Here is a 14,406-nt window from a genome sequence, read left to right as displayed (position 1 = left end):
CACAGCACAAACTCCATCTTCCACCATCGGCCTCTAAGCAAGAGCCAAGTCCTTTGTAAGACCAAATGCTCTCCACCCTTTTCTTTCTGAGTCTTCTCTGGGTTTCCTCTCAGGGTTGGTCCCCAAACCAGCTTTTTCTACTTTTCCCAGGTCCCACTCCTGGCCTTTTTAGGGTGACTCCTTCCTCTCTACCCTGTTCCTGTCGTCTCTAGGTGTTCATTCCCTTTTGTTCTCTAGGACTTACATATGAACATTTGAAGTCAAGATGACCCACTACCATTCTTAGAGACATGCATTTCTGACACTGGTCACCTGGTACATTAGAGTTCTATGTTCCAAGCCTGTGTTCCCCTGACAGAGACTTCTGGCCCCTCTAAGAGATAGAACATACATCCTTGGATTTAAGACCATGCCCCAAGTAATCTTAAATGTACAGTAACCATGGTGCTTAAAAGACACACATTAGCTCAAGGTTGAGTGAATCCAAACTGGCTTGCTGCTGAAAGACAGGGCCTTTGCCATTGGCCCAGGTATAATTTGTGCTTCCTTGTGATGTGGGAGTGTCATATATCAATCTGTTGATTTCATTGTTTAAGCAATAAAGAAACTGCTAGGCCCATTTGATAGGCCCACCCTTAGGTGGGTGGAGTAAACAGAAGGGAAGGCTGGGAGGAAGAGGAAGTGAGGTCAGACTCCACAGCTCCTCTCTCGGGAGCAGACGCAGGAGAGACGCCATGCTACCTGCTCCAGGGAAGACGCACACCATGCCCCAGCTCCGACCCAGGATGGACTTAGGCTAGAATCTTCCCGGTAAGCGCACCTAGGGGCGCTACACAGATGATTAGAAATGGGCTAAATTAATATGTGAGAATTAGCCAGTAAGGGCTAGAGCTAAGGGCCAAAGCAGTGTTTAAATGAATACAGTGTCTGTGTAATTATTTCGGGGCATAAGCTAGCCGAGCCGGGCAGGCAGCTGGGGGTTTTGGGGACGCAACCCTGCCGCCGCCCATATTACTACAAATGACGCCCAGACGTGTGGCTAACTAAACCCACTTAAAAAACCTGAGAAGGCTTAAAAATAAGGGAGAGAGAGTTTAACACAGATTTTTGCTGTTTGATGGTGGCGTGCTGTAGAGAGATTTCCTGATTCGGCAACAGCAGCAGAAAAAACGCTGTGTCATTTCAAAGAGTGGCTTCCTGGGGCTGTGCCGCCAGTGCAAACTCTGGCTTTATGTTTGTGTTCCCGCTTGGGATCGGAAGGAGAGTGCTCTGGGACCCTGCGATGACTCAGAGCTCCCCGCCTGCTCCTGGGCAGAAGGCAGAATCAGGCTTCCTGCTGCCATACAGAGACGTGTTTTTAGACTGCGCAGTGCTCTGCCTGTCAGATTTGGATGTTACTTGGATGAAAAGAATTTCTGTGCTGCACGCTCAGTCTCAGAATTAAAGTGCTGAGTGCCGCTCCTACCTGGTAGCCCCAAGAGGCTTCCTGACTCAGCTTCAGCTGCAAAACCCTGCAGCTCATTAAGAGGTCCTGCCACGAAACACTTAAACGGTGTTGACGAAAAGCTGAACGCATGCTTTTCGGTTTTCAGCCGTAGCAGGAAAAAAGCTGCGCCGTTTTAAAATGCCGGCTTTCTGGGCCATCCTGCCAGGGCAAACTCTGACTGTTTGAGGCAGGAGGGCCGGCTACCGAGAGAGGACTTGAATGTTGTCTGTTGTAGCTCGCTGGCTGGCAGGGACCTTGAAATGCTATAAACATGGCTGCAGCCTGTATTTCCGCCATGCTCTGCCGCCTGCCTAAGCCTGATTCTGCCTTCTGCCCAGGAGCAGGCGGGGAGCTCTGAGTCATCGCAGGGTCCCAGAGCACTCTCCTTCCGATCCCAAGCGGGAACACAAACATAAAGCCAGAGTTTGCACTGGCGGCACAGCCCGGCTAGCTCAGTCGGTAGAGCATGAGACTCTTAATCTCAGGGTTGTGGGTTCGAGCCCCACGTTGGGCGCCATTTGTAGTAATATGGGCGGCGGCAGGGTTGCGTCCCCAAAACCCCCAGCCGCCTGCCCGGCTCGGCTAGCTTATGCCCCGAAATAATTACACAGACACTGTATTCATTTAAACACTGCTTTGGCCCTTAGCTCTAGCCCTTACTGGCTAATTCTCACATATTAATTTAGCCCATTTCTAATCATCTGTGTAGCGCCCCTAGGTGCGCTTACCGGGAAGATTCTAGCCTAAGTCCATCCTGGGTCGGAGCTGGGGCATGGTGTGCGTCTTCCCTGGAGCAGGTAGCATGGCGTCTCTCCTGCGTCTGCTCCCGAGAGAGGAGCTGTGGAGTCTGACCTCACTTCCTCTTCCTCCCAGCCTTCCCTTCTGTTTACTCCACCCACCTAAGGGTGGGCCTATCAAATGGGCCTAGCAGTTTCTTTATTGCTTAAACAATGAAATCAACAGATTGATATATGACACTCCCACATCACTCTTGGTTTTTCAACTGGGAGAAAGAGAAGGAAGAAGGAAGTCCAAGTATGTGTTGCCCTTGGAAAGAAACCAACATCCCGAAACTTCACCTTGCAGCCCCTTGGGAAAGTAATTTATCCCTGCCAGGAAAATATGGGCACCAAGCCACGCAGCAACTTCTTTACCTCCACAAATTAATCATGATTCCAGTGTTAATTCCATAAATAATTCATGAAGCCACACATAAAACATCACACTGCTTGCACCATCCGTGTGGTGCAGCTTTGTTCATGGAGAAATCTAAGCATGAACCTGAAAGCCTCATTAATTTGCAGGAAGTTCTGACATGGAAAAATACACATTGCATTTCACCAAATACCTTTCCTGAATACATATTCATGGAGGACCTTGCCTGTGCTGGGTGTGGCAACTGGCAAAGCTGGATAAAGGGCACATCTCTGCGATGAAGGGCACAACTTCTTCTCTAGAGTTAAGACAGAGAGATAAGGAGCTATTACGGTGTTCAGACAACATCTGAAGATTGTGCAGCACATTGGGTGTCTGCTCTGTGCAGGCTGACCTGAGTTCCAACTCTAACTCCTAGCTGTGTGACCAGAAGCCAATTAATCTCTCTACACCTCTGCCGGCTCTTATGTTATGTGGTATGATGGCAACCATATCTACCTAGAACCTGGCCTAGTGGCGTGGACCTGTAACCCCAGATACTCAGGAGGCTGACACAGGGAAAGTTCAAGGCCTGCTTGGGCAAGTCAGTTCAAGGTCAGCCTGAACAGCTGAGAGTTGCCATCCCAAAATAAAAGATGTTGGCCACCTGATCTCAGCCCATACCGCTGGTAGATGCTTCCCACCACCAGGAGGCCAGGCTAGCATCCTGAATCCCAGGTAATTCCGCCCCCTACCCCCGCCTGTGCTCGGTCAGCATAATCTAACAGCCCCTCCCCTCCTCATCACTGTATCTGTGCTCACACTTCTCATAAAAGCCTTCCATCCCATCAGAGGCCTGACCAGCATCCTGAACCCCAGAGACCAGGCCAACCCCCTGAGAACCAGGCAGAAGCTTCCTACCCCACCAGAAACTAGGCTAACATCCAAACCCCAGAGGATCCCCAGTCAGATCAGAAGGCAAGCACACACGTAGCCAGAACTTCAGCACCAAACATGGGCAGCAACCACCTGCTGGACCAGAGGCCATCTGACCATCAGAAGGTCAGCCCCCAATGCAGGCGGAGACTCTCTACTCAACCACAGGCTATGGGATCCAGAAGACCAGAGAGGAAGCAGCCACAGAGGAAGAAAACACCCATCCAACAAAGACAATTCCAGAAATTAGCACCTAGACCTATAATCACTCCAAATCCAGATGCCTAAACATACGTGTAAGAATACAAGGAACAATAGCCAAGGCAAAATGTCACCACCAGAGCTCAGTCATCCCACTACAGCAAGTCCTGAATGTTCCAACACAATTGGATCACTAGAAAGTGATCTTGAATCCAACTTTATCATGATGATAGAGGTCCTTAAAGAGAGGTAAAAGACACTCTTAAAGAAATTGAGGAGACCACAACCAAAAAATTGTAGAAAATCAATAAATCCCTTTTTTTAAAAAAAACAAACAAATGGGTGAAGGAAACTATCTAAAACATGAAAAGCAAAACAGAAGCAATAAAGAAAACACAAACTGAGGGAATTCGGGAAATGGAAAATCTGGGTAAGCAAACATGAACTACAGATGCAAGCATTCCCAACAGAATTCAAGAAATGGAAGAGAGAATCTCAGACATTGATGGTGCAATAGAAAAAATGGACTCATCAGTCAAAGAAAATGTTAGAGAGAAAAATAAAACTCCTAACATAAAACATCCAGGAAATCTGGGACACCATGAAAACACCAAAAATAAGAATAATGTGAAAGACCAGTTTGACAAGAACTTTAAATCTTTGAAAAAAGAAATTGGAAAACCTACCAGAAGATGGAAAGATCTCCCGTGTTCATGGACCAGTAGGATTAACATAGTAAAAATGGCCATCTTACCAAAAGCGATCTACAGATTCAACACAATTCCCATTAAAATTCCAACACAAGAATAATACTCAACTTCATCTGGAAAAAGAACAGGATAGCCAAAACAATCCTGTACAATAAAAGAACTTCTGAAAGCATCACCATCCCTGACTTCAAGATCTACTATAGAACTATAGTAATAAAAACCCCAGGATTTTGGTGGTAGGAATAAATGCAATCAAGTGAAAGACCTGGATGTAAATACACACACCTTTGGACACCTGGTTTTTGACAAGAAAGCCAGAATTACACAATGAAAGAAAAGAAAGCATTTCACCAAATGGTGATGGTATAATTGGATGTTGACATGTAGAAGAATACCAAGATATCCTTATCTATCATCCTACACAAAAGTCAGTTCCAAGTGGATCAAAGACTTCAACATAAATCCAGTTACAATGAACCTGACAGAAGAGAAAACTGGAAATAGCCTTGAACACACTGGCACCAGAGACAGCTTCCTGAACAGAACACCATTAGCATAGTAAATGGAACCTCATGAAACTGAAAACCTTCTTTAAGACAAAGGACACTGTCAGTAGGACAAAACAGCAGCCTACAGAATGAGAAAAGGTCTTCACCATCTCCACATCTAACAGCGAGCTTATTTCCAAAATATATAAATAACTCAAGAAACTAGATATCAACAAGCCAATAATTCTATTTTTAAAATGTGGTACAGATCTAAACAGAGAATTCTCAACAGAAGAATCTTAAATGGCCAAGAAAAACTAAAAGAAATGTGCAACATCCTTAGCCATCAGGGAAATACAAATCAAAACAACTCTAAGATTCCACCTTAAGCTTGTCAGAACAGCTAGGAGTCGAAGAGAGGGAGGAGAAAGTATATGAGCAAAAGGGTCAAGATCATGATGGAGAAATTTCCCACAGAAACAGCTGATCCGAGCTAGTGGGAGCTCACTGACTCTAGACTGAAAGCTGGGGAGACTGCATAGGACCAAACTAGGCCCTCTGAATGTGGGTGACAGGTCTGTGCTTGGGCTATCTGTGGGGCCACTGGCAACAGGACCAGAATTTATCCCTAGTGCATGAACTGGTGTTTTGGATCCCATTTCCCATGGAAGGATACCTTGTTCAGCCTGGATACAGGGTCCAGGAGCTTGGTACTGCGTCAACTTGATATGCCAGACTTTGTTGACTCCCTATGGGAAGCCTTACCCTTTCTAATGAGTGGATAGGGGGCTGGGTGGGGGAAGGTGGGAAAGTGAAAGAAGAGGAGAGGGAGGAACTGTGGTTGGTATGTAAAATGTAAAAAAAAATTTAAATAAAAAATGAAAATAAATAAATAAAACTTGGGGCTTTGGAGATAACTCTGTTGGTAAAGTGCTTCCCTTACAAGCATGAGAACCCAAGTTTGATTGCCCAAAACCACCTTAAAAGCCTGGTATAATAACATGCACATATAACTACAGCATTGGGAAGGTGGAAGCAGCAAGATTTCGGGGCTCATTCAGCTAACCTAGCCTAACAGGAGGGTCCCAGGCCAGTGAGAGACCCTTTCTCAAAAACAAGGTGGATAGCTCCTGATGAATGACACCCAGCTTGTCCTCTGACCTCTACATACACAAGCATACATGCATGCATACCTCTTTACACACACACAAATAGAATTTTGCAGAGTGAGCATGGCAGCCCACCTCTAATATCAGCATGCCAAAGGCAGAGGCAGAGAATCCCCAGCAAGTAGGCTAGATTCACTAGCCAGAATAGCAAGTTCTGGTTGCTGCAGGAGAGAGTACCTCAAGATCTGCAGCAGCAGAGTGATTGAGGAAGACACCTGCAAGCATCCTCTGGCTATTGCAAGTGTGCGCACACCTGAATGCACCCCCACACGTGTATATATACATATGTATACACAAATACATTGCATGCACACACTGTGGTAGATTGAATGTAATTGATCCCCAAAATCTTATAGGGAGTGGCACTATTAGGAGGTGTGGCTTGTTGGAATGGGTATGGCCTTGTTGGAAGAAGTGTGCCTCTGTGGTAGTGGGCTTTGAAGTTTCCTATGCTCAGGACACCACCCAGTGTGTCAGTTGACATCCTATTGCCTGCAAGATGTAGTAGTCTCAGGACTAGCACCATGTCTACCTGGATACCACCTAGCTGTTATGATGATAATGGACTGACCTCTGAAACTGTAAGCAAGTTACCCCAGTTAAATGTTTGCATTATAAGAAAAATAAAATAAAACAGAAACACTAATGACAACTCATGCTGGAGAGGATGTGGAGCAAAGGGAACACTCCGCCATTGTTGGTGGGAGTGCAAACCTATACAGCCACTTTGGAAATCAATATCACAGTTTCTCAGAAAATTGAGAATCAATCTATCTTAAGACCCAGCTATACCACTCTTGGGCATATACTTAAAGGATGCACAATAATACAACAAGAACACTCACTCAACTATGTTTGTAGAAGCTTTATTCATAATAAAACCTGGAAACAATCTAGATGTCCCTCAACTGAAGAATGGATAAAGAAAAAGTGGTACATTTACACAATGGAGTGCTGTGGGACAATGGTCTTGTACTTTGTAAAGATCTGTCACTTGTATTTTAATAAAATACTGATTGGCCAGTAGCCAGGCAGGAAGTATAAGTGGGGTGACCAGACAGGAAGCAGAGGTGAGGCAATGAGAACAGGAGAATTCTGTGAAGAGGAAAGCTCAGTCTGCAATTGTCACCAAGATGCAGAGGAAGCAAAATGAGAACATCTCACTGATAAAGGTACCAAGCCACATGGCTAACCCAGACAAGAATTATGGGCTAATAGAAGTTATTAGAGTTAATAAGAAGCCTGAACTAAAAGGCCAACCAGTTTATAATTCATGTAGACCCTCTGTGTGTTTCTTTTGAACTGAATGGTTGGGGGACCATGTGGGACAGAAACCTCTGTCAATGATGGAGTATATTATTCAGCTGTTAAAATCAATGACACCATGAATTTCTAAGGCAAATGGATGGGACTAGAAAAAAATCATCTTGAGTAAGGTAACTCAGACCCAGAAGGACAAACATGGTATTTACCCACTTATAGGTGACTATTAGCTGTAAAGTAAAGGATAACCATGCTACAATCCACAGACCCAGAGACACTAAGTAACAAGGAAGGCCCTAGTAACACCAGGATCTCCCTGGGAAGGGAAAATAGAAGAGATTTCATGCATGCACAGGGAAGGGGGATGGAAATATAAGGGATCAGGTAGAGTGGGGTTGGGACAGGGTACTGAAAGAGTCAACTGGAAAAGGTCAGGGGGCATTTCAGGGTTAGCTAGAAACCTGGTACATGGAAAACTCCAGGAATCTACAAGGATGACCCCAGCTAAGGCTCATAGCAATTGTGGATATGAGGCCTGAACTGGTCATCTCCTGTTGACCAGGCAAGACTGCCAGTGGAGAGACTGATGTACCAATCCAGCCACATAGTCTTCAACCTATAGTCTGCCATGCCTATGGGATATGCTGGGGTAAGGGTGGCACAGAGTTGTAGGAGTGAACAACCAGTTACTGGTCCTGTCTGAGACACATGCCAGTACAGTGAGCCCACCCCCAACACTGCCAGGGGTACTACGACCCAGAGGCTGGATGGCCCAGAGACCTAAGATAGAACCAAACACAACTGGAGAGGGGAAAATGTCAATGTAATGATTCCTAACAAGGTTCTGCTGTACTCATAGATTGGTGCCCAGCCCAATAGTCATCAAAGAGGCTTCATCCAGCAAATTATGGAAAGAGATGCAGGGACCCACAGTCAAACAGTAGGCTGAGCTTGTGGACTCCTGCTGAAAAGAGGGAGAAAGGATTGTAGGAGCCAGAGGAGTCAAGGACATCACAAGAAAACCCACAGAACTAACTAACCTTGGTTCATAGAAGTTCACAGAGACAGAACTGACAACCAGGGAGCCTGATGAAACTGACCAGGCCCTCCACATATATGTGACAGTTGTGTATTTTGTATGGGGTTCCTAACAGTGGTAACAGGGGCTGTCTCTGACTCTTTTACTGGCTTTTGGAACCCTATTCCTCATAATGGGTTGTCTTGACCAACCCTAATACAAGGCAGTCTTACTGCAACTTAGTAGGTCATATTTTGTTGATATCCATGGGAGGCCTGCCCCTTTTCTGAATAGAAACAGAGGAGGAGTGTATGGGGGCAGAGGCGAGGGGAGGGGAGGGACTTGGAGAAGCGGAGAGAGGGGAAAGTGCAGTAGAGATGTTAAATAAATAAAGTAAAAGGAAAAGAGTTTTTGGATTTTGTTTTGTTGTTATTCTTGGATAGTTCATTGGTAGAGCATCTGTCTTGCTCAGACAGTGTAGGGCTCTACTAGTGAGCTACACCAGTCTATCTCACATCATCAATAGAGAGCAATGGACATCAGAGATTGACATCATCGCTATTAGAACATCAACCCTCTAATACAGATTGATCATTCCTGTTCCAAACACAAAACTTAAAATATTCAAAGAACAGAGACTATTTGAGCATCAACATGAGGTCACAAGTAGAAAACTCATGTTTGATCCCATGAAATAGCTGCAGTCATATTTTATACTACTAAGAATTTACATGTGAATAAATGTGAAAAGTTATTGGTAATATATAAATTCCGAGTCGATAATGATGGCAATGCCCAGACGACCACAGACGGCCAACCCATATGATTGTCTGTGAGTGAGCACTTTACTGTCTAAGGTTTGGTTCACAGAAACTTTGTTTCATGCACAAAATTATTTAAGAACTTCTATATTAAATTACCTCCAGGCAATCTGTATGACGAATCTATAAAGCATAAATAAATTTCTTGTTGAGACCTATGTCCCATTCCTGAGATGTATCATTATGTTTATTCCAGGATTCCAAAATGTAAAACACGTTGGGTCCCGAGCACTTCAGAGGAGGCGTAATCAAGCTCTAGCTGGTACCCTCCAGGGAAATCATTAAAGGTTGCTCAGAGAAGCTGAGTTCTAAGGGATGCAGAGGGAAGAATATGAAAGATATGAGATGAGCCTAGGCATAATTCGCAGAATCCGGTACATAATGAAATGGCAGGTTTCCTTTTCCAAACTTATTAAGGCTTTCAAAAGGTTGGCACCAAGAATACCAAGGCTGGTGCCACACCCTTCGGAAAGCATGCTGGGCAACCACACGGGCAGCACCATTCTCCTGCAGACATGTGATTGATAAATTTGTCTGCAAGAGGAACGAATGATACTGGCTTCCTAGAGACCAAATCCTTCCCCTTCACTCTTTTACAAACAGAAGATATTTCTGACCTGTAAATTCAAGGGGACACGATAATGACGTCTAAGCTAAGACCAGAATGTGTGCACACACGTGAGTGATATACACACACACCCATTCCCCTGATGCTAACGTGCCCAAGAGAGAGCATGAGGCCATTTTCCTTTCCCAGGTCTCTCACCTGGTCTAGGATTCCTGGGTCGGGGGAAGGAACCACCAGGCTTGGTATAGACTGATAATTAGTAGCGCTGGTACCAGCCCACAGCCTTCTGCTCAGAGCAAGTCACCTCCCACCTCCAGACAGCAATGTCTTCACCCTTGAATTTCCACAATGGACTCACTGGTCTCTAGGGTTCCTTCTGGACAGAATCTTCTGGGTTTCTGCACAGTAGCAGCAGGAATAAGAAAATAAAAGTCTGCTGCACCAGAGCGAAGTAATAATAATTTTAAAGCAAGCTCTCTGTGCCTGCTGACTTTCTAATATACCATTCCTAGACTGAAGAGAAAAAAAACTATATTATGCAAAATAAAAGGCTGTTGAAAACTCCCATAATGTCCCCATGTGCGTTTCATTTAGCAGGTGTGGCGTATTTCATGCCGTTAAGGCTTTGTGTAATAGGGGCTTGGAAGCCCAGCACTGATAACACGCTAGACCACTCAGCACTGGAAGCGTGTATTTCCCGTACATCACTGGCTGGTTTTATGGCTCCGAACATTTGCATAAAGCCAAACAATTATCCCCAGGGGGTAGATCATTTGCCTCTGCTTTTCCTCACCTGAAGTTGCCATCCTTCAAAAACCTCTGTCTTGGAGTCATTGCCCAGGCTCCCAGGTGGAAAATCATCCACTGTGTGTATAACAAGCTCCAGAAACTTGAGCAGACCCCCTCAAAGGCTTCCAGGTCCCAAGGCCTTCTGCTTTGGAAATCTGCCTAAGTTTAGCAGTAGGCATCTTGGGATGGGAGGTCTTGGGCTGCAGCATGTATTCATAGATGTTTCCTGGAAGGATTGCTACCCAGACTGGCTGGCTTGGCTCCCAGTTTCTGACTCAGGATGTCTGGGGTAAGGCTGAGAGCTTGGCATTCTGAAAATTCCCAGGGATGCAGTTGGTCTCAGAACATTTTGGGAACCATTGTGTTAAAGAGGAAAGGGCAGTAAGACCCTAGGGGTGAGGGTGGGGATATCTAAAATATAATCAAGGTTGGGGAGATAGTTCAGTCAAAAAAGCAAGCATATTAATAATTTTGGTGTCCTGCTTTTGGCTGCCCAACAGAGCAAGATGGCAGGATTCTATGGCTGAAGATATCACACACTCTTTGGGGATTGGGGGTCAGGTATGATCTTATAATCCTAACACAAAGGAAAAGGAAACTGGCTCATCTCAGGTTTACCAGCCCAGCCAGCCCAGCCCAGCCCAGCTTCCTTGGTGAGTTCTACCACACAGACCTAAGACAACCTGGTGAGTCTGTCCAAGCCTGAGGAGAGACTGCAAACTCAATGCCTGGGAGCACCCGGCAAGGATCAGGAAACAATGTGTGAATCGTGGCAAATATAAGACAACAGTCACTAAAGGGTGGTGGGAACTTTGGCCACAAAGAGAACACATTTCTTTGAAAGGTTTTCTGGATTCAAACAGCTGAAAACACAGACTTAGGAGCTTCCTGGGCCTGGTCCTAAGGATCTGTTTTGGATCCCTGCCCTTAGGGAATGATACTATTGGCTGAAATGTACTGATCACAAGCCAAATACTGTTACTGTTATCCCCACATCATACTTGCAGCAGCTGAGGTTCAAGCCAATAAGGTAACTTGTCCCCAAATCCCATAGCTGAGAAAGAGCAGAGCTAGGGTTTGGGGAGGAAAGGGTTCATTCAACGTACACTTCCATATCACTGTTCATCATTGAAGGAAGTCAAGACAGGAACTCAAACAAAGCAGGAACCTGGAGGCAGATGCTGACGCAGAAGCCACGGAGGGGTGCTTCTTACTGGCTTGCTCTTCACCGCTTGCTCAGCCTGCACCAGCCTAGGGATGCCATCACTCACAATGGGCTAGACCCTCCACACTCAATCACCAATTAAGAAAATACCCTACAGGCTTGCCTACAGCCTGATCTTTTGGAGGCTTTTTCTCATCTGAGGTTCCCTCCTTTCAAATAACTTCAGTTTGTGTCAAGTTGACATACAACTATGCAGCACACACCCCAAAAAACAAATTGAGAATCCAAGTCCAACCTGCCCTTTCTCCCACATCAAGACTCATCCCTCTGGAAAGGAGAAGCAAAGAACAAAGAGTGAACTACTACCCAAAATCACAGTTTCCTCGCAGTCCAAAACCAGTTCCCATCCCAGAACCTGTAACTCTAGCATCTGACAAATAGGAATAGCAATCGTTTGCAAAGAGTGCACACCCAATTTCTCGTTGTGCCCTGACACCAATGGAGGAGAAATGCATCACATCCTCCCCCAACTCGCTATAGGAAGCTCAGACAAGAACAACAGAATCAACCTGTTCTGATATTGAGTCAGGCCTGGTGACCATCAGGACTTATGAGGCCCAATAAGAGGGGAGTATTATAGCTCTTTTGGGGAGGGGGGGGACTCCTATCATGACACTTGGATTGTTCCTCTTGAGGAAATGAAATGAGTGACCACAGTTCCTGGTTGGTATGGATGGGTCCAGTTCCACGGAAGGAACTGTCTCTACTTTGTACCAGGTCCCGGCTCCTCCTCTGCCTTCTGCCAGCCACTGTGCATCCTTGCCCCAGCCTTCCAGACGGTATGGAGTCTAATTGGCATCGTTAATACCAACAGTGCATTCTACACAAGGCGAGGGGCACTGGCACCATAGAAAATCCCCCTCCTTTGGGAGGAGCCCCCTCCAGATGTGTTTGAATGTGCTCGACAGTCAAGAAAAGCATTACCCAAACGCAATCCAGAGTTCTTCCTTCTGCAGGGACGGAGGGGCTTACAGAAAGTTGGGGGTTATGTACCATATAAACTGAAGGCAGCCAACATTCCACTTCCCAACCTCAAGATGTTTGCTAGGCACATTCATGCTGTTGTGCAGTTTTCTGTTGGTGCGTTCTACCTTATTCATATATTTTTAAATTTCATACATACATACTGTGTTTATCTGATTCCCCGCCTCCGCCCTCCGGGACCTCCTGTGTCCCCCTCCCAAATGCATGGCTTTTTTCTTTAATTATTATTGTTTGTATATAAACAAATGAATAAATAATACAAGCTGGTGGGCGCAGTTAGATAATGTAGCTTGTGCGTATATGTTTTTCAGGCTAACCACTTGGTACTGATAACCACTTAGGGGGCTTGTCCCTGTAGAAGACAAACATCTCACATCGTTTTAGAAGGCTTTTTTTTTTAAGTGAGTTTTCTCTCCAGGCCTAATGGCAGCTGCCCCCTACTGGAACCCAAGAAAAGCACATGTTCAAAAGCAGTTTGGGGTACGGGGTATCACGGAGACTAAACAGTATGGAAATCCCTTTTGGAATTTTTCTTCAAGATTTTATTCATGAGTTGTTAACCATTTTGTTTAGCAAATCGGTTTATCCCAGTGACCTCGGTGGAAACGGCAGATGGTACTAAATGCAGCCCCCGTCTGTTTGCTCACCCTCTGCTGGCTACCCTGCCCCGTTCCCAGGGCTCAGAGAGATGCTCAGGCAACAAGAGAAGGCTGAGCTGCCAGGGCGGTGCTGTGGGGTCTAAACAGGGCGTTCACAGCAAACAGGAGTCTGAGTTTTTTGCCTTTGCCCTGTGTGCCTTGCAAATATACACAAAGCCTGAAGCCTGGGAAACCACACTGGGGAGAGCAAAGGGGTGAAGGAAGGGGGCCGGGGAGACTTAATTTGTATGAAAATCCAGTGGGGGTTTGTGGAAGAGGAGTCGGAGCCAGTGAGATGGCCCTCTCAACTTCTCCACGCCGTCAATGGTCCCATCTGGTCCTTCTAATGGGGGGCCTCAGAGCTTGCAATGCAGGCGCCTTTTTCAGGCCCTGGCTATCAGCTGAAAAGGAAGGCTGAAGCAGATGTACTCAAGGACTTAAATCCTGGGACAGGAGGGCAGGGAGGAAGTGGCAATGAGCTATAGTTCCACTTTTAATCTCGTAAAACGGGGTGAAAGAATATTCATGAATCAGTTTGCAATGTGAGTTTTCCTGGGCCTCTCAACTTGGTAACCAACTGACTTTTAAAAGGGGGGAGAAAGGGATTTGAGAGTTGTCGAATCTCTACTTCTGTCGTTTTAAACCTCTTGCCTTTTGAAATTTTGAAATACTTAGATTCTCACCATCTAACAAAGGCCTCCCCGCAGTTCCAGAAAGACTGTGTGGAGGACTTCAGAGCCATTCGCATTTGCTGCTTTGAGAAACTTATTCTCAAGATAATGACCTTCCCAAGCCCAGGGTTCAGGATGCTATTCTGATTCAGCAATTGCTCCAAAAAGACATCACCTCCAACTCCACATTTATTCAACAACAAAAAAATGTACAGTTGTCTGAGAGTTTGCCATCTGTGGTCAACCACACAGAAAATGTTTGAAATACAATGGTGTATGTACTGAACATATGTCCAGCCATTACT

The sequence above is a fragment of the Microtus pennsylvanicus genome, chromosome 15 (assembly GCF_037038515.1).
Source record: "Microtus pennsylvanicus isolate mMicPen1 chromosome 15, mMicPen1.hap1, whole genome shotgun sequence".
Lineage (NCBI taxonomy): Eukaryota > Metazoa > Chordata > Mammalia > Rodentia > Cricetidae > Microtus > Microtus pennsylvanicus.
Note: the sequence above shows the minus strand (reverse complement) of the source record.